Source organism: Vicugna pacos, chromosome 4, assembly GCF_048564905.1.
Source record: "Vicugna pacos chromosome 4, VicPac4, whole genome shotgun sequence".
In the NCBI taxonomy this organism is placed as follows: domain Eukaryota; kingdom Metazoa; phylum Chordata; class Mammalia; order Artiodactyla; family Camelidae; genus Vicugna; species Vicugna pacos.
The window spans coordinates 77,286,699-77,308,023 of NC_132990.1; the positions used below are offsets into that span (position 1 = coordinate 77,286,699).

General features: G+C 59.6%; 1 long non-coding RNA gene across 3 annotated transcripts; it reads left to right on the top strand.

Annotated features, from left to right (window-relative positions):
* Positions 1 to 8,624: 8,624 nt before the first annotated feature.
* Positions 8,625 to 20,493, top strand: LOC140695928 (uncharacterized). 3 transcript variants are annotated; one of them, XR_012071777.1, is made up of 4 exons: positions 8,630 to 8,723; positions 13,888 to 14,135; positions 18,756 to 18,840; positions 18,987 to 20,493. It is a non-coding gene; the product is annotated as an uncharacterized lncRNA (long non-coding RNA). The 3 variants fall into 3 exon arrangements; XR_012071776.1 differs by lacking the exon at positions 13,888 to 14,135 and having other exon boundaries at positions 8,625 to 8,723; XR_012071775.1 differs by lacking the exon at positions 8,630 to 8,723 and having other exon boundaries at positions 13,222 to 14,135.
* Positions 20,494 to 21,325: the final 832 nt, after the last annotated feature.

Sequence of the window (21,325 nt, forward strand, 5' to 3'; positions counted from 1 at the left end):
GCCCAGGGCAGAAGCGGGATCCTGAACGGTCCCAGCGGCGTCCCGCCTCCGCGGCCTGGCTGGGCCTGGCTGGTGCGCGCGGTGGCCGGCAGGGGGCGCCCCCGGGCCGGGAAGCGCTCGGGCCGCCGCCGCGTCTCCCCGGGCCTGTGGGAGGTCTTCCCGAGACTGCGCGGAGGCGGACGGCTGGAGTAGCCGGGCCACCTCGGCGCGTCCCTGCTCACCGTGGGGCATCCCCGGTCACCCCCGTGCACGCGGGCACCCTGGCGCATCCCGCGCTGTCTGGGCCAGTTTCCTCCTGGGGCAGCTGAGGGTGAAACGGGCCGCGCTGTCACTGGGCCCTGGCTCTGGGGCGTCAGCAAGATTGGGGGTGCCGTGCTGCGGGTCGCGGGGAAGCCCCGCGGGGAGCCCAGGCTTCCTTGGAGCATCTCGGGTGCCCTATTTTTGTATGTGAGCGAAGTGCTGATCCTGGGAGGAACTTGTACTCCCAGTGCGTGGGGACCCGAGAGCAGAGCAGGTGGGGGACACACCGTAGCGTGGGCAGCGCCAAGAGGAGGGCTGTGCGTCCTGACCCGCCCACTTCCAGGGTCCCAGACCCCCGAACTGACCTCACAGGGCAGATCCCACTCCCTAGAGAGGCGCGTGGGGTCAGCCAGGGGTCTGGAACCCGCGCTCTGTCCAGCAACGCTAGGGGGCGGCTTCTCCCTTCCCACTGGCTCCTTGGGACCCCTGGTTCTCTGGCTCCGCCGGGGTGGGGGTGGGGTGGTACTGAGTGGGGGTGGCAGTGGCTCTGCATCCTCCCCTCCGCCAGCACTGAGACGTCCTGCACCCCAGTGGTCTTCCTCCTGAAGCAGGATTAGCCCTCGTCAGGTAGAGTTTGCAGGGGGCCGCAGGTTTTCCTGCAGGAACTCACCGGGTGGGGGATAAGCCCCCAACACAGGCATCTGCCTGTGTATAGAGAGAAAGAGAGAGACAGAGACGGGAAGAGAGATGCACGTACAGAGGGAAGAGGTGGGTAGGAAAATGGAAGTGCTGAGGTTAAGAAGCCTGGCTGTGGACAGAGGTCTAGGAGGAGGGAGGCTGGCGCCAGACACCTACCAAGGAGACAGTAGGGGGCATCAGGGGGCATGGGTCCAGCAGGACCTTCAGGATTCACACTCTTCAGATAAGGAGACGTGGGTTCAGGGGTAAAGGAATGCATACTCTCAAGATGGGCAGCCAGGTGGGGGACTGACCGCCGGCCTTGGCACACATTTCCCAATGGCCGTGACCAGACTCCATGTGGAGGACACACGCCTGGGAGGCGTGGTTTAGCCATGTCCTTCTGGTGGCCAGACGGGAACTGCAGTGGCCCCTCCATGGGCTGCTCAGACTCTTAGACAGAATCACTGCCACACTGAGCTGTTTCATTGTCAAATGCTAAACTGAGGAGCCAGGGCAGCAAAAACTGTAGGGCATGGGGAGGCAAGGCACCTGATCGGCTCTCTGTCAAGGGCTTGGGGAGAGTCTACAGGAGACAGTCACTCAGTGCTGAGCAGCCAGCTCTGCGGTCAGCAGCCACAGGGCAGGGTTACCTGTGTTCCTGTGTGTGCAGTGGCTCTCCCGGGATGCTCCTGTCCGGCCTGCCTCCCTCACTGCTGTCCCCCTCACTCTTGGTGTCCAGTAGACATCTGTCAAATGCGTGAATGATTCCATGAATGAACACATGCCTTCCTACATGAATCGGCTTGCTGTCCTGGGAGGCAGGGCAGGAGGCGGGCGGCCCCACTTGGCTGTCTGAGCCGTAGGGAGACACTTGCGCCCACCCCTCCCACCTTGGGGCCATTTATCTGCAGACTGGGTCCCCCCAGGAGACAGAGCTCAGCAAGGGCTCCCATCTGATCAGCCACAGAACACTCCCCACTTCATGCCAACTCCAGGTAACAGTGGGGGACTGTCACCCCTGGTGGGGTCATGCCATGGTGGCCCTGGCTGGACACAGGCAGAGGGACATGGTGCTGCATTAGCATTGCAGCAAAGTCCCCTGACTGTTGATATCAGCACTTCAGGGTTATTTATGAATTCATCTATTTGCCGGGACAAGCCTTTCTGCATTCGGTTGCCATGGTGGCCTTAAAGCCGGTATCTTATTAATTCTGCATGTTATGAAATAAATTTAGATCAGACAATCACAGTGAAGGTTCTTTTTTTTTATTATGCAGTTTAGTTCTTGACACCCAGGGTAGGACGTTCCCAGCACACAGCATCACATGGACACACATCCATCAGATTCTGGGCGCCTGGGCAGGGTGTGGAGACGCTCAAAGCCCTCAGCCTGAGACTGGGGAGGGGGCAGGGTGTTTCAGGGGCGAGGGGGGCCTGGGAGGGCCCAAGTGGCCTCAGAAGCTCCTGAAGGGACCCCACAGAGGGATGGGCTGTGCCGACAAGGGGGGAGGCCGGGTTCCTTCTGGGGCTTTTCAGCAACAGCTCTGGCCAGGCCTGGCCTTTGCTTCTGACGGCCGCTAAGGCCCTGGGCTCAGGGCCAGGAGGGCGTGAGGGGCCCGGATGGGCAGGTGAGGTGAGAGGGTGGAGGAAGGCCCAGCCCAGGGCTCTGTAGGGGGCTGCGGGCCAAGAGGACCAGCCTGGACACAGAGCCCAGGACTGGGCACTGCCTTGGCCACCTTTGCCCCAGGGAGCCAGTGAGACCCCTGGAGACGCAGCCATGGTAAAAGGAGGTGGTCAGAGCTCGGCTGAGGGGTGCTGGTGCCCTGGGCCAAGTAGCGGGGCCAAAGCTTGCTGTGTGACCTCGAGCTGTGCCGGCTCTTGGGGGCCTCCGCTCCCTCTGTCAAATGGCTGGGCTTCTGCAGGGTCTTTCCAGCCGGGCCAGGAGGTGTTGACCCTCTGCCGGGCCTGGTGCTTTGGGACAGGGACACAGTCCTCTGTCCAGGGTGCTGGAGCCCAGCTGCCCGGTGCCCTGTCGCACCTGCTGTCTTGAAACCAGCCCCCACCCCCGCCACCCCCACAGGCCGGTGGCCCATCCACCCCCTGCCCGCCAGCCCCATCGCGGTCTCCTCAGATGCTCCCGGCCCCCCAGGGCCCGATCAGGACATCGACAGAGCTGCGCTCACCATTTAATTAAGCTTAGTTTAATTAAAAACCTGGGGTTCGTTATTAGACTTGGTAATTGATTTAATTTGCTGTGGAATTCGAGTGCCAAACTCCTCTATCCCGTGAACTCCCAAATTCGGGGGGGTGGAGTCGGACGGACAAAAAGGAAAAGCTTTTTGAAGTGGGAGGTTGGCTCCCAGAACTCTGTACACAGGGTCCCCGCTGCCTCCCCTCCCCCACCGTCCCCCATCTCCCTCTCCTCCCACTCCTTTTCCCACCCCTAAGACATTGTAGGTTGAAAATTGTACCCTGAGCTGGGGCCCAAGTGCCCACAGTGGCTCAGGCCTCTGTTGGTGCCTCCAGCCCAGGGGCTGCATGGGGTCTCCATGGGAGATCCCAGAAGACAAGGACATGTGCTTTGACTCAGTGGGCCCCTGAGGGGGCACTGCCCTTTGTCTTCTCCCAGAGCACGAGCGTATAGTGGGCCTGTCCTACAAGGACCCCTCCCACCACAGTCCCCACCGAGGGCGTAATGCCAGGCGGTGGCTGCACTGAGCTCGATAGCTCAGGGGAGCAGGGAAGGGGCCAAAACCTGGGGTTTGCAGCAGAAAACTCATCACTCATCGTTCAATAGAGAACGCTGTCACTCTTAGCCGGAGGTGTGGGCCTCAATGTCACTTGGAAGGTTAAACGCCTGGACTGTCTAGGGCAGGGTGGGGGCGCAGTCTTTCCTTATGAAGCACCTCGAAAGGACTGGCCCCCCACTGCGGCTGTGGCCCTGCCCCCAGCCTGAATCCTGGCCAAAATTTATTATGCCTGTTTCACATCGTAATGCGGACTGGCTGTGCTGTGTCCTGTACGTATTGATTTTGCTCTATTTTACTGGTTTTAACTTAATGACTAGAAACCCCAAACAAATAAAATTTCCTTTAAAAACTCAGGGAGATCAATGAGTGAGGGCCAGAATCACTATTCTATGAGCCGAGGGGACGGTCCCCTGGGCAGCCCCGGCGTCATCGCTCACAGCCAGAGGTTCCCCAGGGAGGGAGTCCTGGGGTGACGGCGGGGCGTGCGTGCCTGGGACCTACCCGCTTTCCTCGTAAAGCCAGAGACCCCCCCACCCCCGCACAGTGAAGCCATTTGAAAGTCTGTCTCCGGGTTGTAAAACTGGAAAAATCTAAACTTGTTATTCATGTTTCCACAAGTCCCAGGTGGCTTCCACCCTTGGTGACCTTGGAAGCTGACCAGGTACCAAGTATAGAGATGGCCCAGGCCAGGCCAGGTCACAGACGCCCAGGGAGGCGATGGCTCCTTCTGAGTGTGGTTCGCCTGAGAGGCTGCTGGGCAGGGTCTGTGGAAGGGGCTGTCGGTGGCCCAGGAAGGCCCCCTGGTGACGTTTCCCTTGGGGACAAGCAGGGTGGGACCGTGCGTTTGCCTCTGCTGGAACCCATCGCCCAGCAAGCACCCCGAACCTGGGTGCAGATGTGAGTGCTGGACGCCTCCCAGAAGTGCCCCGCCAGAGGGTCCCACCCTCCCTTGCTCCCCTCACCTGGTCTAGAGGACACCCCATGCTCACTTAGAGGCTGCCGCCTGGGCCAGCTGCCTTTCTGACCCGAGGGTCTCCAGTCCATGTTAGGAAGGGGAGCCTGAGGCAGGGCCCTGGACTGAGAGTCCCGCTCTGCCCCTTCCTGTGAGACCTGGAGCACGTCCACCCCACCCAGGGCTCCAGGCTCGTGGGTGCTCACTTCTGCAGATCCGTGTCCTCAGAGTTGATGCCTGAGTGACCCAGCGCAGGGACAGGCACGGAGGCGGCAGAGAAGCCCAGCGCAGGAGGCAGCCCCACCGCCCACTGCCTCCCAGATCAGCCCCAGCACTGTGGTGGGGGCACTGACAGGAACCCCATTCTGTACGGATGTCGCTGAGCCAGGCCTGTCCCTCCAAACGCTGGGGCCCAGGAAGCCACCTCCTCGTCCCTCCGCAGGGCTCAGTCCGGGGCCTGGGTCAAGGAGGGCAGGATTCTCGGGGCAGGCTCCCACCCCCACTGCACATGAACATCACCTGGGGAGGTTTTGACCCAGCTGGTACCAGTTACCAGGAAAGCAGAGTCAGGAGGGAGTGTGCGGAACCAGGTGGCACCCTCTAACCCTAACTCTAGCCCCCAGGGCAACTCCCCACAGGAGGGCCAGGAGCCCACCCACCCCAGCCCATCCTCCGAGTGCCCTGGGAGGTGAGTTCAGACAAACCGCCAGTTTCTACCAGGGGACACGGAGCCTGTCTGAGTGCAGGCTCTGTCCCAGGGCTTGGTGGGAGTGCCTCGCTCCGCAGAGGTCTGCACACTTCTGAAGCCCCCACCCACCCAGGGAGGGCAGTTCCCAGATGCCCCGGGGTCATGGGGTCACGGGTCTCCTCTGGGGCAGGCTCATGGAGGAGGTTTCTGGACTAACAGGGGTGCTGCTCCCCACCTCAGCTCCACTGTCTAGGGGCCTTGCTTTGAGGAAAATGGGGTGGCAGGGCCACGTGGGAGACGCCCACCCTGGGAGACGCTGGGAAGCTCAACCTACCCACCGCGACCTCCAAAACGCTGGCATCACCACCACGAGCACATTCACTGGGTTAGAAGGTCACTGTCCAGACGCCCCATCACGGAGCAGGAGGATGCCCAGGGATGTTCCTTTCCCTTCTTGCTCCTGTGTGCAGGTGGCCTGCCTAGGGGCTCAGAGCCATGCGAGCGCCCGCTCTGACCGTACAGAGCAGAGCAGGCAGGTGGCTTCAGCTCCCAGACCAGACTCCCCATCTGCAAAATGGGCTGGGCCTTCATACGGACGCCTTGGTGACAGTGAGGACTCCACAGGGCGGCACCTTAAAACTCCGGCCCAGGGGCACACCTGGTCCTCAGGACGAGGCGACGAGCTTTAGAAACAGTAATAATGGAAGACAGGAGGGGTCTTGTTTGTTCATCTCTGTGAGAGGGTCTGGGAGACCATGGCCCCATTAGACAGACAGGGACACTGAGGCCTGCGGAGGTATGTGGCTGGGCCTGGTGGAGGTGGGCTGGGATGTGGACGATGCGGGTGCATATCTCAGTCCTAAGTACCTGGGACACCTGGTCCAGGATCAAGATCAGCAGAAATATCAACCAGGGGATGTCCTTGGAAGTCCAGTAACTTAGGGACAACTAAGGAACATGTCTGTAATGAGGAAATTGTTGACTTGGGTCTGGTGGGGAGGTGGGGTGCACGCTCGGGGGTCACCCTTCTCAGGCACTGGGGGCCTTCTCAGGGCGTGGGCAGGGCTGTGGCCGCTGCTGGGCAGATCCTGCGGGGCCCAGAGTCTGAGGTGTCCCCCTTGGTTGGGCCGGGCTTGGGGCAGCGGGGAAGGCAGGGGTGCCATGGGAGGCTCCAGGCCGAGCCTGCTCTGGGCAGGACTCAGGAGTCTTGAGGCCAAGACTGCAGAGGCTTGGCATCGACTTGTTTATTCCCGTCTGCCCATCCAGGGTCCCCGGGCTGGAGAGGCAAGCCCCTCCCCCCCCCCTCCAGCACCTCCTCATCCCTAAAGCAAGGTGTGTGCCTGGCTTTGGGGGCTCTCCCCTTTCCTCTCCACAAGCATCGCTCCTAGACCTAGTAGCCGAGTCTGGAAAGTTGGGATGATGTTGAGTTGTGAGGATGAAATGGAATGAAAAGAGGGGAAGGGGCTGGGGTGCCAGCTCGTTCTGTCCTGAGAGCAGCCACTTTGGGGTGAAGGCTCCCCCTGTGCGTCTCCACGTTAGACTCTGAGGAGTCTGAGAGAGCAAAGCGCTCCCTGGGGACCAGTGGTCAGCAACCTCCCTGCAGCCCCAGGGGCCTGGCTGCCTCTCCTGCCCTTGGTCCCCAGGCACCACATCCCCCTGCAAGTGTCCTGTGATCACCCATGTGGCCCCTCTGGCGCAGGCCTGCGTCCTGGTCTCCCACCCACTTGTGCTGTCCGGCCTTAGCAGGAAGGACGCTGCCCCGCGGATCTGCCAGTTGCTGCTTCTGCAGCCGGAATTCAGGCCCTGGACAGGACGGGCCATTCCTCTTTCCCGCCTCCAGGGTGGGGCAGGAAGGAACTTCCCAACCAGGCCTGGAAGAGCTCCCTGACATCCCGGAGCCAGCCCAGAGGTGGCAGGTCGCCTTCACGGAAGGGAGTGTGCACGTATATGCGGTGTGTGCATCAGCACAAGTGCACACACGTGTGCAAGCAAACCTGTGCACGCATGACCTGCTGTGTGCTCCCAAGACATGAGCAAGTACGTGTGTGTTGTGCTCGGGGCACGAGTGTATGTGTGATACGTTTGCCCATGCGCACACACGGTGGTATTTGTGTGTGACTGGTGTGTCTGTTCACTCGTTGGGGGTGTGAGTGCGTGTACTCGTGAGTGCCTGTCCGAGCCCGGGCACCCGGCAGACCCCCTTGTGGACCAACACCCCTGCCCCAGGCAAATCCCGAGTTGTGGAGGGAGCGCCACCCCCTCCCTGCCATGGGGGCGGGGCGGGGTAGGGAGTGGCCACGGCCCAGCGCCACGCCTTCTGCCAGCCAGCACCCCTCCTTCTGCAAAGTCAGTTTAATCTAGTGCTGCCACCTGGGTGAAACCCTCGCCTGCCAGATGTTCCCAGGGGCAACTGCTAATGCTGGCCATCAATTATGCAAGGGGAGGGATCCCTCCTTTCTTAAAAAAGCAGCAGCAGCAGCGGAGAAGCGCTCGGGTTACCTGGTCTGCAGGTGCCCACGTGAGAGGAGAGGCGCTGGGAGGGCCAGCATCCTGGGAACAGCCCTCCCAGCCCCGGGCAGGCCTGGGAGGGCTTCCTAGGGTCCTGGGTGAGCCCCTCCCTGCCTGTGTCTCTTTCATCTCTCTATCCTCACAACATCTTTCCCAGGGGGACCCTGGCGGGGGCCACGCAACAGAGGATTTCTCCTCTCCGCTTGGCTTGGCTGTGCTCCCCTGGGGCTGCGTATCTTGGGGGGATGTGGTTAGGGCGGCTTTGTGGTCACGGAGGCTGGGTCCTCTGTGCCTGGGAGTCCCGGTGTGTGGCCAGGCCTAGGTCCTGCGGGAATCGGCCAGCGCAGGTGGGGGTGCGTGCAGAGCAAGCCCATTCTCTGCCTAGGCTGAAAACCCCTTGCAGTGATCAGACCTGAGATTCAGGCCGGGAAGGCCTGCTAGTGGTAGGCCCAGCCCCACACCCTCCATGGAGAAAGGGGCAGGGAGCTGCCCGTCACCCAGTGCCCGTGGCAGGGCAGGGAGAAGGAGAGTCCCAGAGCCCGGACTACCAAGGAAACCCACAGACCTTGGGGCACAGGCACCGTGGCCACAGCAGTGGGACCTGGGGAGATGCCCACGTCGGGATCCACGTGGGTTCTTTGTGCTGCAGACCAAGGTCTGAGATCTCGTCTTAGAGTCAAACTTGAGAGGCCAGAACTCCCCCTCCAGTTTCACAGGGCGAGAGGGTGCGGCCTGGGGAGGGGAGGTGGTGCCCTCAGGGCCAGAGCAGCAGGCCCGGGTTCAAGCCCAGGTCTCTAGCGCTCCAGCCCTGAGCCGACTAGGCTGCTAGGCTGCCTTGGGGCAGCCCTCCCTCGGTGGTCTCCAACCCGGGAGTGGAAGGTGCTGACCTGGGCCCATTTCGCAGGTGAGGAAACCGAGGACCAAGGGCCGGGGGTGTGGTCACACAGGGCCACCTGGCGTGGGAGGAGCAGGCTGGGATCCAAGCCCACTGCCCACCGGAGCAGCCCAGCGCCCGGCTGTCTTGGGCACCTGCAGCCAACACAGGCCCCCGCACCCCGGAGGAGGCCACCCGCACCGCCCCCTGCCCGCCCACCGCCAAAGCGCAGCTGGGGCAAAAGGACACGTGTCCTGCTCACTGTATGTCCGAAGGTTTGCTGGGGCCTCTCCAGGCCACCTGAATTATGCACGAGGCCCAGCCATGCAGGGGGCAGATGGAGGCCCATGCAGTAACCAGAGCCCGGGGCAGGCGGGCGGTCCAGGGCAGCGTGCAGGCTGCTCTCGCCCCAGGGACCGGCCGTGAGGGTGGAAGGGGGCAGCCTCCCCCAGCAACACCCTCTTGAGCCCCTTGTTCTTGCTGTGTGGGTCCTGGCGGGCAGCTGGGGGCCTTGTCCTCGTGGGGCTTGGACGGGGACGCGCGCGCCGACAGGCAGGCGCCTGGCCCAGCCCAGGAGGTTGTGTGGGAGGCGGGGTGTGCAGCCGAGGCCCGGGCTCTCAGGAGAGGCGCAGACGCAAGCTGGGCGGCCCCAGCTGAGCTGCAGCAGGGGACGCAGGGCCTGGGTGAGGCTGGGACCAGGGATTCACACCCAGCTGTCCCTGGAGCCTGGCAAGGCCTGTCTTCCATCGAAACCCCAAAGTCGTGAAAGTGGCAGGAGGGGAGGCGTTGCCCAGGGGATGGGAGGGGAGGTGGGTGTGCCAAGAGGGTGGCATCCTTGCCCCCAGGGTCTGGGGCCAGAGCACTGAAGGTGTGTGGGGCAGAGATGTGGGGAGATTCCTGCCGGTGATGGGGCCTCCCGGATCACAGGGCTCAGAACTTTCCCACGACTCCTGTTTCTCCCCAACCCAAGGTGGCCTTTCTGGTCCTCGTGTCTGTTGAAATGGCAGCACTGAGAGATCTGAAGGACTCACCAGGTGTCTCTCAGCCTCCTCCCACCCTTGGCCCCTGGACTGGTCCTCCCACTCTCCTCCCTAGTGTGGGAGGGACTTCCAGACCCAGTATGCCCCCTGAAGATCCCAGCCCCCCAGCCCCAGGGCTGGCGATGCCAGAGCCCTCCCCCGAGCGCCCCTGGTCCCCTGGGTGGGTGGGGGAGCCATGCAAGTGTCTCTCCAAACAATGATTTATTTCAGAATTAAGTGTATTACAGCGAGAACTTGCCAGTTCCGTCCTGCCAGCGTGCATAGGAAATCTGGCTAATTAAATATATTATGCAGTGTAGCCTTGATTGTTGGGAGTGAATCAGTTTAATTACAGTGAGAATCACGCATCATAATTAACGTTCTGGCTCTAAATCAAAGACGGGCACTTTCTTGCCCCGTATTCTGGCATGAGAGACACAGAGGGGCTCCCGTGAGACCCAGGACACAGGGCACTCCCCTCCGCCTGGTCTACCTGCATGTTCCCTTTTGGGGAGATGGGGCCTCAGACAGCCAGGTGGCTTTGTCCTCCCCCTAGGCCAGTGAGCAGGGCTCTGGGTCCAGCTCTGCCCCTGCCTGAAGGGGACTAGTCCGTAAAATGGGGAAACAAGCCCTTGGGGCTGGTGGTAGGGTCAGAGAGACGCACAGGCGGCCCAGCTCTGGGACAGGATCTGCTGGGGACTGAGCCCAGGGAGCCAGGCTCTGCTCTCCACAGAGTCCTGGCCTCACAGAGCCCACCCTCCAGATGGGGAGACAGACAAGCAAAATACATAACAGGGGAGCATCCAGGGTGTGGTGACGGAGGGCAGCAAGCCAGGGCGCTGGTCCCGTCGGCCACCAGGGCAGTGGCCTGTGAGCCGATTCCTGAGTGGCAGGAAGGAAGTGGCCACATGAGGCCCTGGGGGAGGGGGAGCGGCAGGTGCAAAGACCCTGAGGTGGGGCCAGGAGGCACCCGGGGAGGCCGGGCTGAGGAGATCCTGGCCGCTCTGGGCCATCTGCTGTGAGCTGTCTGTCTGCCTGCCTTGCCCTCCCCCGCCAGCACCCGCCCGGCGGACAGGGCTCCGAGAGTGGCCGGGTAGAGGTTGGCCACGTCCTTAGAGCCCTCGTTCCAGGCATGTCTCAACTTTCTCACATTGTTTACTCCTCCTGAAGCAGCTGCACCCTGGTTTGGGAGCCACGCAGGGAGGGAGGGAGGAGCCATGATCCCAGATGAGCCCTTTGGGGTCTGCTCTGGCTTGGGACCCACAGCTGATGGGTCCTGACCTGTCTCTGCCATGGAGCTGGAGGGTGGCGGTACCTCGGCAAAGGCTCTGGTCCCCCACCCCCTGCTCCCCAGCCTGAATTCCACCACCTCAGGGCCATCCTGGTGGGTCCTGAAGACCCCCTCTGTCTCCCGGAGGCCCTCAGGAAGCCACTGGATGGGCGGGGTCTGTTCTGTGTGTTCAGGATCGGATGCCAGATCTGTCTCAGGCAGGAGCCCTGCCCGTTGAGACCCAGGACACAGAAGGATGTGAGTGCAGGGGTGGAAATGAGCTGTTCAGGGATGTGCATGGGCCCCAGGGGAGCCCCCATCCCACTCTGGGGACTTCCTGGGGTCTGGGGCTTGAATTCCTGTCACGTTCACCTGCCAGTCTGATGAGGGGGCCACAGGCCACGAGAGGGACTAGTGTCAGGGACCTGCCTTCCTAAGCCAGGTGGAGGGGCTGGTGGGCCCAACCCCGCTGGGGGTCCTGCAACAGGACCTCTGGACGTTCTCAAGGTCAGGGCCAATGGCTGACAGGACCAGGCCCCCGGGTGGACGGCAGGAGTCAGGGGCCGGGGGGCCTCAGACAGCTGTGTCCAGGAGAATACCCAAGCAGCTGAAGGGCAGAGCACAGGGGGCAGCCCCGCAGCCTCCTGGTTCCACTTTAATTTCATTTCCCTGATGAAACAGCAGGATCAATCGGTTGGCCATTTAGCAAGGTGTCCCCATTTGCATACTTAGAAGATGCCGCCGGTGGTGGGGGCAGGCTGGGGACGGGAAAACGCGCTCCAGGCTGATTGAAGTCAGGCTCGCTTTGGCTAAAGAGAATTTAATTTCCAAGTGCTCACTCAGAATAGATTGCGGCTGTGGCCGCCCGCTTACGCCTGTGCGCCCAGAGTAGCTGTGGAGAGTGTCTCTGGGAGGCGATGAGCCTCTGCCCGGTGTCACTTCCCTTCAGCATCTCTGTCCAACCTCTGGCTTTAGCTGGAGTTCCTATTGATTTCCTAAATGCTAGGGGTCTCCCCGCCATCTGGAGAAAGGGGAGTTTACTCCCCGTGAAGGTGACAGATGGACCGTTCCCTGGTTCTCCATTTCCCAAAGAGCCTGGGGTGCAAGGGTCCCCCCACCTTATTCAGCTGGGAGCCCCGCAGCACACCCCTCACCCCAGGGCCTGTGGAGGAGCCAGGACCCTGAGAGGTTGGGGTAGAGTGGACCCTGCCCCTTGGGCCCTCAGACTCCTGGCCCGTCCTCCACGGGGCCAAAGCCACACTACACCTCACTGCCTCGGGGCTCAGCAAGTCTGGGTGAGGGGGTGCTCCCCTGGGGGTCGGGGCAGCTGCACTCAGCCGAAGCCCCCATCACCGGGCCGCGTGGTGGTTCTGTCCCTGGAGATGCATCAGCAGATGATCATGAGCACATGCAACCCCGAGGGAGTACTGAGGGGGCTACCCCAGGGGGACACCTGGGCCCAGGCTCTGAGCAACCCAGGTCTCTCTCACAGCCCTGCAGACACAGCTCTGCCATCCTTCAGTCTTGAGGGGGACTGGAGCCAGCACAGCGCCTTCCTCCTCCAGGAGGTGCCCCACCTGGGACTGGGGTCTGGGCTCAGGGCCCTGTCTGCCCGAGGGGAAGAGGGGCACAGGCTCCGCCAACGCTCCAGGTCCAGACTGTGACAGAGACCAGGGCTCAGGGCCCTGCCGGGCACAGGCCTCGACTCCCAGCCAGACTGTGACAGGACTCAGGGCCCCCTGCTGCCCCCTCCTTGAAGGGCTGCTTGGTAGGTGGCAGAGTGACGTCCCTGAGACACTGCAGCAAAGAGGGCCACCGGGGCTCTGTCACCTGCCAGCCTTGGGACTTTGAGCAGATCGTTGCATCTGTAGACTGAGTGTAAGAGCAGCCCCTGCCTCGTAGGCGCAGTGATTAAATGAGCAATTACATGGTAAACGTTTGCCGCAGAGCCCACACAGCAAGGCTGCGTTGGCAGTTCTGGCTCTGGCTGCAGCTAGTTCACATCCCCACATGGACTGGAGCTGGGAGCGCCTCCCTCCTGGGACCTGTTTAAGTAGCTGGATTTCAGTTTCCCCAGAACTCAGCCCACGACAAGGAGGGAGCAAGCCAGCCCCTCCCCTCCTGCCTCTCACCCTCTGTGGACCTGGTGGGTGGGAGCTGGGAGAGCAGACCGGGCCCTTCGGACCCCTCTAGGGTCAGCTGGGGCCCCAGAGGGAGGAATGGGACCTTCCATGGGAGACAGAGGGCGAGGGGGTGGCCCATCTGAGCCGCATTCCAGGCCCTGGAGTTCTGTCCTGGTTTCCACTCCCGGGCCCTTGGGCTGGCTAATGTCAAGGCCAGGGCCCTGGCCCCCAGAGGGGACTGAGCAGGTGGCTGTTAAGGAGTGGACAGCACCTCTGGGAGGCCTCTGTTCGGATGTCCCGCGTGTTACTCTTTGTGCCCCAGAAGCTCCAAGAAAGAGCCATTAAGCAAACACTGGGGCCTCCACTGCCCGGATTATCAGCAAGTTGTTTAAAATGACACGACGCATAGCAGGGTTTCACCAACACAGGGAACACCTTGCGCTAAACACTTAACCACAACCCAGAAGAGGCAGATACACAGCTGAACGCTGAGTGGCCTTGGCCCGAGGAGACGGGCAGCGGGAGCAGAGCTGCCTCCGGGCCCCGGGCCGGGTTCTGTCTGTCCTGCTTCTTTGTGCCTTTCTGCGTCTCGTAGACTTAGGGCGATGAGCACGTCCGACTCCGACCGCGAGGGGACACGTGGGAAATAAGGTGCAGCAGGCAACAGCCTGGCAGCGCCCCCGAGGGCTAGGCGCAGAACTGGCATGGGGCCCAGCGATCCCACTGCCAGGGGCGTGTGCACCCAAGGGAACGACCGCTTCCCTCCGCTAACACTCGCACAGAGCCTTCCGCGGCACCGTTCACGACGGCCGAAGGGCGGAAACGTCAGCAGATGACGGATAAACCAAGTGGGGTCCATCCAGAGGAGGGAGCATTGTTCACCCCTCAGAGGAGTGCAGCCCTGACCCCCACAACACGCGGGGCCCCAGAGCATCGCGGTCCGTGAAGGAAGCCCAGCACAAACGCACACACGTTCACCATCCATTCCTACCACGGGTCCAGGATGGACATCCACAGAGACCAGCAGCGGGTGAGTGGTTGCCAGGGATGGAAATGGAAGGCTGAGGGGCGACAGCTCAAGGGGAAAGGATCTTTTCTCCTTTCTAAAAATAGATTTTAAGAGCAGTTTTAGGCTCACAGCAGTAGAGCAGAAGGTACAGAGCTTTCCCACATACCCTCTGCCCCTGCACCCCCACAGCCTCCCCCACTGTCCACGTCCCCCTCAGATGTGGTCCATCTGTTACAGCTGACGGACCTACATCGACACGTCACTGTCACCCAGACCCAGAATCTGCATGAGGGTTCACACCTGTCCTTGCTCCTTCTGTGAGGTTGGCACACATGTGTAAAGACGTGTATCCACCATTATAGCACCACACAGGGTTGTTTCACTGCCCTTGGAAAGCCCCTCTGTGCTCCGCCTCTTCCTCCCTGCTTCCCCCCTACCCGTGGCGACCCCTGACTTTTTCACTGTCCCCACAGTTTCGCCTTTCCCAGAATGCCATATCGGTGGATTCACGCAGTGTATAGTCTCCTGGCATCCCAGTTTTACTGAGATGTAATTGACATGTAACCTTGTACGAGTCCAAGGTTACAGAGTGAAGGTTTGATACACATGTACATTGTGCAGTGACCACCAAGGAAAGCCCAGTTACTCTCCATCAGCTCACGTACAGTTTTTTTTCTTGGGATGAGAACTTCTGAGACCCACTCTCTTAGAAGCAACATGTACCATGTTGGGAACTCTAGTCGCCGTGCGTGTATTACGTTCCAGGCCTTGTCTTGTAACTGGAAGTTTGTGCCTTTTGACCACCCTCACCCATCCTAGTCCCTGCTGCTGGCAGACACCAATCTGTTCTGTGTTTCTGTGAGTTCAGGTTTTTATATCCCACGTATAAGTGAAATCATGCAGGATTTGTCCTTCCCTAACTTATCTCACTTAGCGTAAGGCTCTCGAGGCCCATTCACGTTGTCACAAATGGCAGAATTTCCCATTTTATGGCTGAGTAACGTTCCATTTTATATACATACCACATCCGTCTCCGTGCATCCATTGGTGGGCCCGAGCTCTCCCGGCCTTGGCTTGTGTGAATGACGCTGTAACGGACACGGGGGTGCAGATGTCTTTTCCAGACAGTGATTTCATTCCCTTCCGATGAATGCAGGCAAACCTCGTTTTATTGCACTTCACGGATACTGTGGGGTTTTTTTGTCTTTTGTTTTTTCCCACAAATTGGAGGTTTGTGGAGACCCCATATCGAACAAGCCTACGGGAGCCATTTTTCCAACAGCATTTGCTCACTTAGGGTCTCTGTGTCCCATTTTGATAATTCTCGAAATTTTCAAACTTTTTCATTCTGTGGCCAGTGACCTTTGATACTATTGCAAATATTACAGCTTGCAGAAAGTTTGGATGACAGTCACATTTTTTAGCAATAAAGGATTTTTAAATTAAGGTGTGTGCATTGTTGTAGGCATAATACTATCACATACTTAGCAGGCTGCAATCTAGTGCAAACGTAACTTTCATTTTGTTTTCTGTTTTTATTCGTTTTGGGGGTGAGATAATTAGCTGTACTTATTTATTTATTTTAACAGAGGCACTGGGGACTGAAGCCAGGACCTCGTGCATGCTAAGCATGCACTCCACCACTCAGCTATACCCTCCCCCGCTAAACATAACTTTTATTTTTTTGTTTTTTATTCTTTAACACCTTTGTTGTGATATGGTTCCTGTACAGAAAACTTTATTTCAGGTAGACCACTTGATGAATTCTGACAGATGTGAACACCCATGAAACCATCACCCCAATCAAAATAGCTAACATTCCCATCACTCTCCAAGAGGTGCAATGTTCAAATTCCCAATTTAAACGTAACTTTTAGATGCACTGGGAAAACCAACCAACCAACCAAACAAACAAACAGTGTGACTTGCTTTATTGCAGTGGCCTGGAACCGAGCCAATGTGTGTCTGCACCCAGGAGTGGGGTTGCTGGATCACACAGTAGTTCTAGTCCTGATCTTTCGAGGAACCTCCACACTGTTTTCCACAGTGGCTGCACCAAACTACATTGTGTAGAAGGGCTCCCTTTTCTCCACAGCCTCCCCAACACATCCACCTTACCTCTCTCTTAATTACCATTCTAGCAGGGGTGAGGTGATTTTGCACGTACTTTTGATTTGCATGAATGTAGCCTTTGCAGATTGGCTCCTTTCAGTTACTAATAGTATTTACAGTTCATGCCTTTTCATGGCTTGAAGGCTCATTTCTTCTGAACCCTGGATAATATTCCATCACCTAGATGGACCACAGTTTATTTTCCTGTTCACCTCTTGAAGGGCATCTCAGGTGCTTCACAGTTTTGGCCGTTAGGAATAAAGCAGCTATAAACACACGTGGGTGGGTTTTGTGTAGACATAAGTTTCCAGCTCCTTTGGGTAAAAACAAAGGGTGTGGCTGCTGGGCGAATGGTAAGAGTAGGTTTACTTTTGCAAAAAACTACCAAACTGTCTCCAGGGTTTCCTCTTGAGGCGATGAAAGTGTTCTGTGGTGATAGTTGCACAAATCTGTGAATCCACCGAGAACCCCCGAATTGTGCACTTCAGGTGGGTGACTGGTACCACATGGGAATTATGTCTCGAGAAAGTTGGTTTTTTTTAAAAAAAAGCAGCAGCCCCTGCTGCTGGCAGATCGGGGAAGCAGAGGATGGATCCGTCCTCCTCTGGGGGCTGGGGCACCCACGGGGGCGGCCGGCCAGATGGCGCAGCCCCCTGGGCTGTCCCCCGTGCCTCTGCCCCGCGGGGCCCCAGGGAGCCAGCCGGGCCGTAATCAGTGCTGGTGACAGGCTGAAAGGCCAGATTAAAAGCGCTGAAGGGACCTCCGTGGGTCGAGGTCAATAAATCTTGCCGGCCGCCGCAGCCTCCCTCCCGTTCTGTTCAGCAATCTGTCCGGCCGCCTTTCACAGGCCCAGTTGCTCCCCACCACCTCGGGGGAAGAGCCACAAATCACTGTGACAGACCAATCAACAGGCCGGGAAATTTTTATACACGCTGCCTCTTGAAGGATGACCCTCCCTCAGCAGCACATCAGAATAAATCTCTTCAAAAACTTTCCCCAAGCCACCTCCCCCTCTGTCCCCAAGTGGCGGTGGCCTTGCCGTCCCCCGCCGGCCGGTCCCACCAGCTCCCCACCCACCCAGCTGGGCCTGTGGCCACCCTGGCTGCCTAGACCAGGGGCTGATGGATGATGGGGACCCCTCTGACCGAGAAGTCTGTCCAACTCCCGGTCACATCAGGCCCTGTGGGTGGACTCTGCCAGCCCTCATGGTGGCGGGCCTCCGAACAGGGCCAGAACACCCCATTTCAGCAGGAAAAAAGAAAGCATTACAAAATAATTCATCGGAAACTTAAAACACTCAGACACCGAGAAATTGCAAATGGGGAAATATGATGGATTGTGGGTGGAAAGAAGGCGACTTCTACAGGCAAAATTGATCCCTTGGAAAATGTTTTTGTCTGCTATGAAAAATGGGCAATATCTTGCCGGGGCTTGGGAGCTATAATCCCGAAAATAATTTGCTTTTGATTCCCGCTTGGCCTCTGCTGCTTCTCGCCCCTCTGCTCGGGAGCCCCGGGCCAGCTGGGCGGGGGGAGCGCCTCTCCCCATCCAGGGGTCTGGAGGAGGCACCACCCCAGGCTCCCTGTCTGCTGGGGGCCTTGCCCACTCTGTCGGGAGGGCGACTGAGAAAGGGTCTCTCCTCCGTCGACAGAGCCCAGCCCAGCTGCCCTCCGTGGACTCTCCAGCCCTCCCCTTCAGTATTTCCCCATCAGCTTGTCCCCGCACCAAGGGCTTAGAAAACAAAGCGAAAGATAGGATCGTCACCTCCTGGGAGAGCTTGTGGAAACCCCATCTTCTTTCCTTCCTGTGCACCAGTCGCCCATTCAATTCGTGGCTAATCTCAGCATGAACCCCTCCCCCTGCAGATGGGGAAACTGAGGCCAAGGGAGGGTCATCTGAAAGAGTCAGAAGTGGATATACCTGCAGGGTGGGGGGCTTGGCCTCGTGGAAGATGTGGCAAAATCCTGGACTCCGGCCCGCAGGAGACAGCCCCCAGAATCCACCACCTGCCTGCACAGAGCCTCCGTGAGGGACGGAGCTGTGAGCCCTGGGGGCCACTGGGCCAGGGCCACGCCCCCTGAGCACCAGCCCACCTGGAGCTCGTGAGACCGGAGATCCCTGGCTTTGCCCAGGTCCACAGGGTCGGGGTCTCTTGATGGACAAGGCGGCTATCCCACGCTCTCCCAGCGAGCCCCTGGTCTGGCACGCCCTGTAAGCATGCTGACCTCCCCCCACTGAATGTCTCCTTGGGTCCACGGACATTGGACCAGGGCCAGAGTCATGGATGAAGAGCTGCCAGGAATGGGGAATGGGGGCTTGAGCAGAACTGCCCACCGCAGCCTCATTCCTGCAGCAGCCACCACGTCTTCAGGGACATGGGCAGCTGGCTGTGGAAGGGACCCTAAGCGAGGGTCCCTGGAGCCCCAGCCTCTGCAAGCAGAACCTTGCGGTGGCTGGTAGGGGTCAGCAGGTGGCTCAGGGGGCCTTCCCCCTCCCCCAGGTCACCATCGTCTTGTGCCTTTCCTCTAGCAGGAGAGCCTGTGTGCAAGTCACAGGAAAGACGGTCCTGGAGGAAGAGAGAGCCAAAGGGGTGAGCAGCTGCCTTGTGACCCTGGTAAGTCCAGGCCTCTTGCCGCACCTGCTGACCCTGCAGGGGAACACAGGCGAACTCTGCGCCGGGTCAGTCAGCTCCAGGTAATGCTGTGTCTGCAGAAGTGAAACCCAGGGGCACCCACTCCATTTCACTTTCTGCTTTTGCAGCCAGGAAGCAGAGCCATGTTCCTGCACTGGAGCTGAACGCATGCCCAGCTACAGACCTTCCACAAGCGGTTCACCCACCAAGGTCAAGGGCAAGCCGAATCTTGACCTTTGAGGTCCGGTCAGGCCTGGCCTGGGATTCCTTGATTGACTGACTGAAGCCACCTCATGCCCAACATTATAGAGACCCCTACACAGGGTCCTGGCAGTGGCAGGGGGAGTCAAACAGCCCCTCCATTTCCCTTGGAAAGAGCAGCCATCACCATCAACCTCCCTGGAAGACTAAATTTCCAAGAGCTGGTGCTCCAAGGCCAGCCGACTCTGTGCACGTGTGCCCGGCGCCTCCTCACACTTTGGGTGGTGCAGGGATGTGGACTCCATCCCCCAGCCCATGATCTGCTTCCATTGCCTTCCAGACAATGGGCTGGGCCAGTCTACAGCCAGGTGAGGCCGGCCCTGCACGCACACACGGGCCTATTCTTCACAAAGCTGATGGTTTCCGTGGCGACTTCTCAGCAGTACATCACCTGCTGGCTGCCCCGTGTGATTCTGTCCCTCCTCCTGCCTTTAATGTCCCTTGCCTGGTGGGTGGAATTGAGAAGGCTCTCTCGAAAAGACTAATTCTTGACTTGGCTGAGGTCATTGATCACAGTTGCTTTCAGATGCCAACTTTGAAGGCGAGGAGGGTGCTCAGAAAGCAGGCTCATCACACAAAAGCTGGGAGCTGGGGGCACCGTGACTCCCCCCACAAAGCTGGCGCCTGGATGAGCCCAAGTCTCTGCTGCTCCTGAGGGATCTCAGGCCATGAGTGCCACCCACGGAGTCCCAGATCTGGGAGGGGGAGGCTGAGGCGGGTGGGGTTCCCTGGCCCCTCACTGGAGCTGGCAGACGTCCCACGTGGCCTGGACCCGAGTGAGGGGTGCAGGGCCGTGGGCATGGCCAAGTCACCACGGCCACCAACGCCAGGTCCACTTCAGGGGAGCACAGCCCAGCAGGACCCTGACTTGGCCCACCCCCCCCGCCCCCTCCCCAGAACAGGGCCCTCAATCCACCCCCTGGGGGAGTGGGCTTCCGTACGTGCTCAGCCTCCAGGGCACCCGTGTTTGCTAAAAACTCCTGGTGATTCTGCCACTGGTAGCTGGGCTGCGACCCCTGCTGGTCTCTGGTCACTCAGAGTAGCCAGAAGATGCATCCCAGGAGCCAGGCACTAAGCTGGGGGTTGGCCCTCAGGGCTCATGTCGGGGGACTCCCTGTCCATCCGAGGCCAGGGTCTGCAGGGTGGCGAGCAGGGCAGGAAACACTGTCGGGCAGGCTGGCTGGAGCGGCAAAAGCCAGAGGGCCTGGTCCAGAGCCCTACTCCCCATGGGCCTGCAGCTGGGTCTGAGGCTCATGGCTCACCTCTCTGGGCGTGCCTGCAGGAAGGCGGGAGGGTGAGGAGGTCAGCCAGAGCTGGGAGAGAGCGGCCTTGCTCTGCGTCCACAGATGGACCCACTGCCTTGCCAATCGCTTTCCCTGGACGGGGGGGGGGGGGGGCAGGCAGGCAGGCTCCCAGGGCTCGGGGCCAGCTGGTCCAGGCCCCTCACCTCCTCATCACCACCTGGAGGGAGGGGCCGTGGTGGGGCGGGGGGTGCGGGAGGCTGGCAGCCCGCGGCTGATTGTATTAGACAGACTGTTATCGATCCAGCTCCCGCTTATCCCTGGTGCCTCATTTCAATAAACAACAGTTTGAAAGAATTAGCAGGGGACATGGCTCGCTCCCCTCCCCCTTTCTTCTTCACCCTGGGCTTCCTTTGGTTTGTCAGGAATGGAGGATTTATGAGGATTCAAGTAAGATTCTCACGTGTCTCTGGGACGCAGGATTGGCTCATCGAGGGCACGGCAGACCCCTTGCTGTTTACCTGCCCTTACACAGGGCAACAGGCATGGGCTGCGGGCATCGGGGACGCGTCAGGGTGACCGGGAGGTGTCACCAATGGGGCTGAGTTGGCTTCCGGAGAAACTTTCAGGAGGTGGCGTGGGATGGCAGGGAAGAATAACCCCAGCTACCCACCCACGGTTACCGGGCAGCCCTGGGTAAGCGATCGTCACATCCCCTGAGCCTTAATTCCTCGTTTGCAGAGGCAGGAGAGATGCAGGATGTGTGTGTGTGTGCGTGCACGCGTCTGTGTGTGAACACGTGCACTGCCCATACCGTGTTATAACTGCATCATCACATGGTCGACTTTATCCCTTGGTTTTCACCCATTGCAACATTTCCACAAATTATTCAACACTTTGAAAAGTATTTTTTTAATGTCTGCAAAACCCTCAAGGGATCGTTTGTAACATAAAACCCTTCGTGG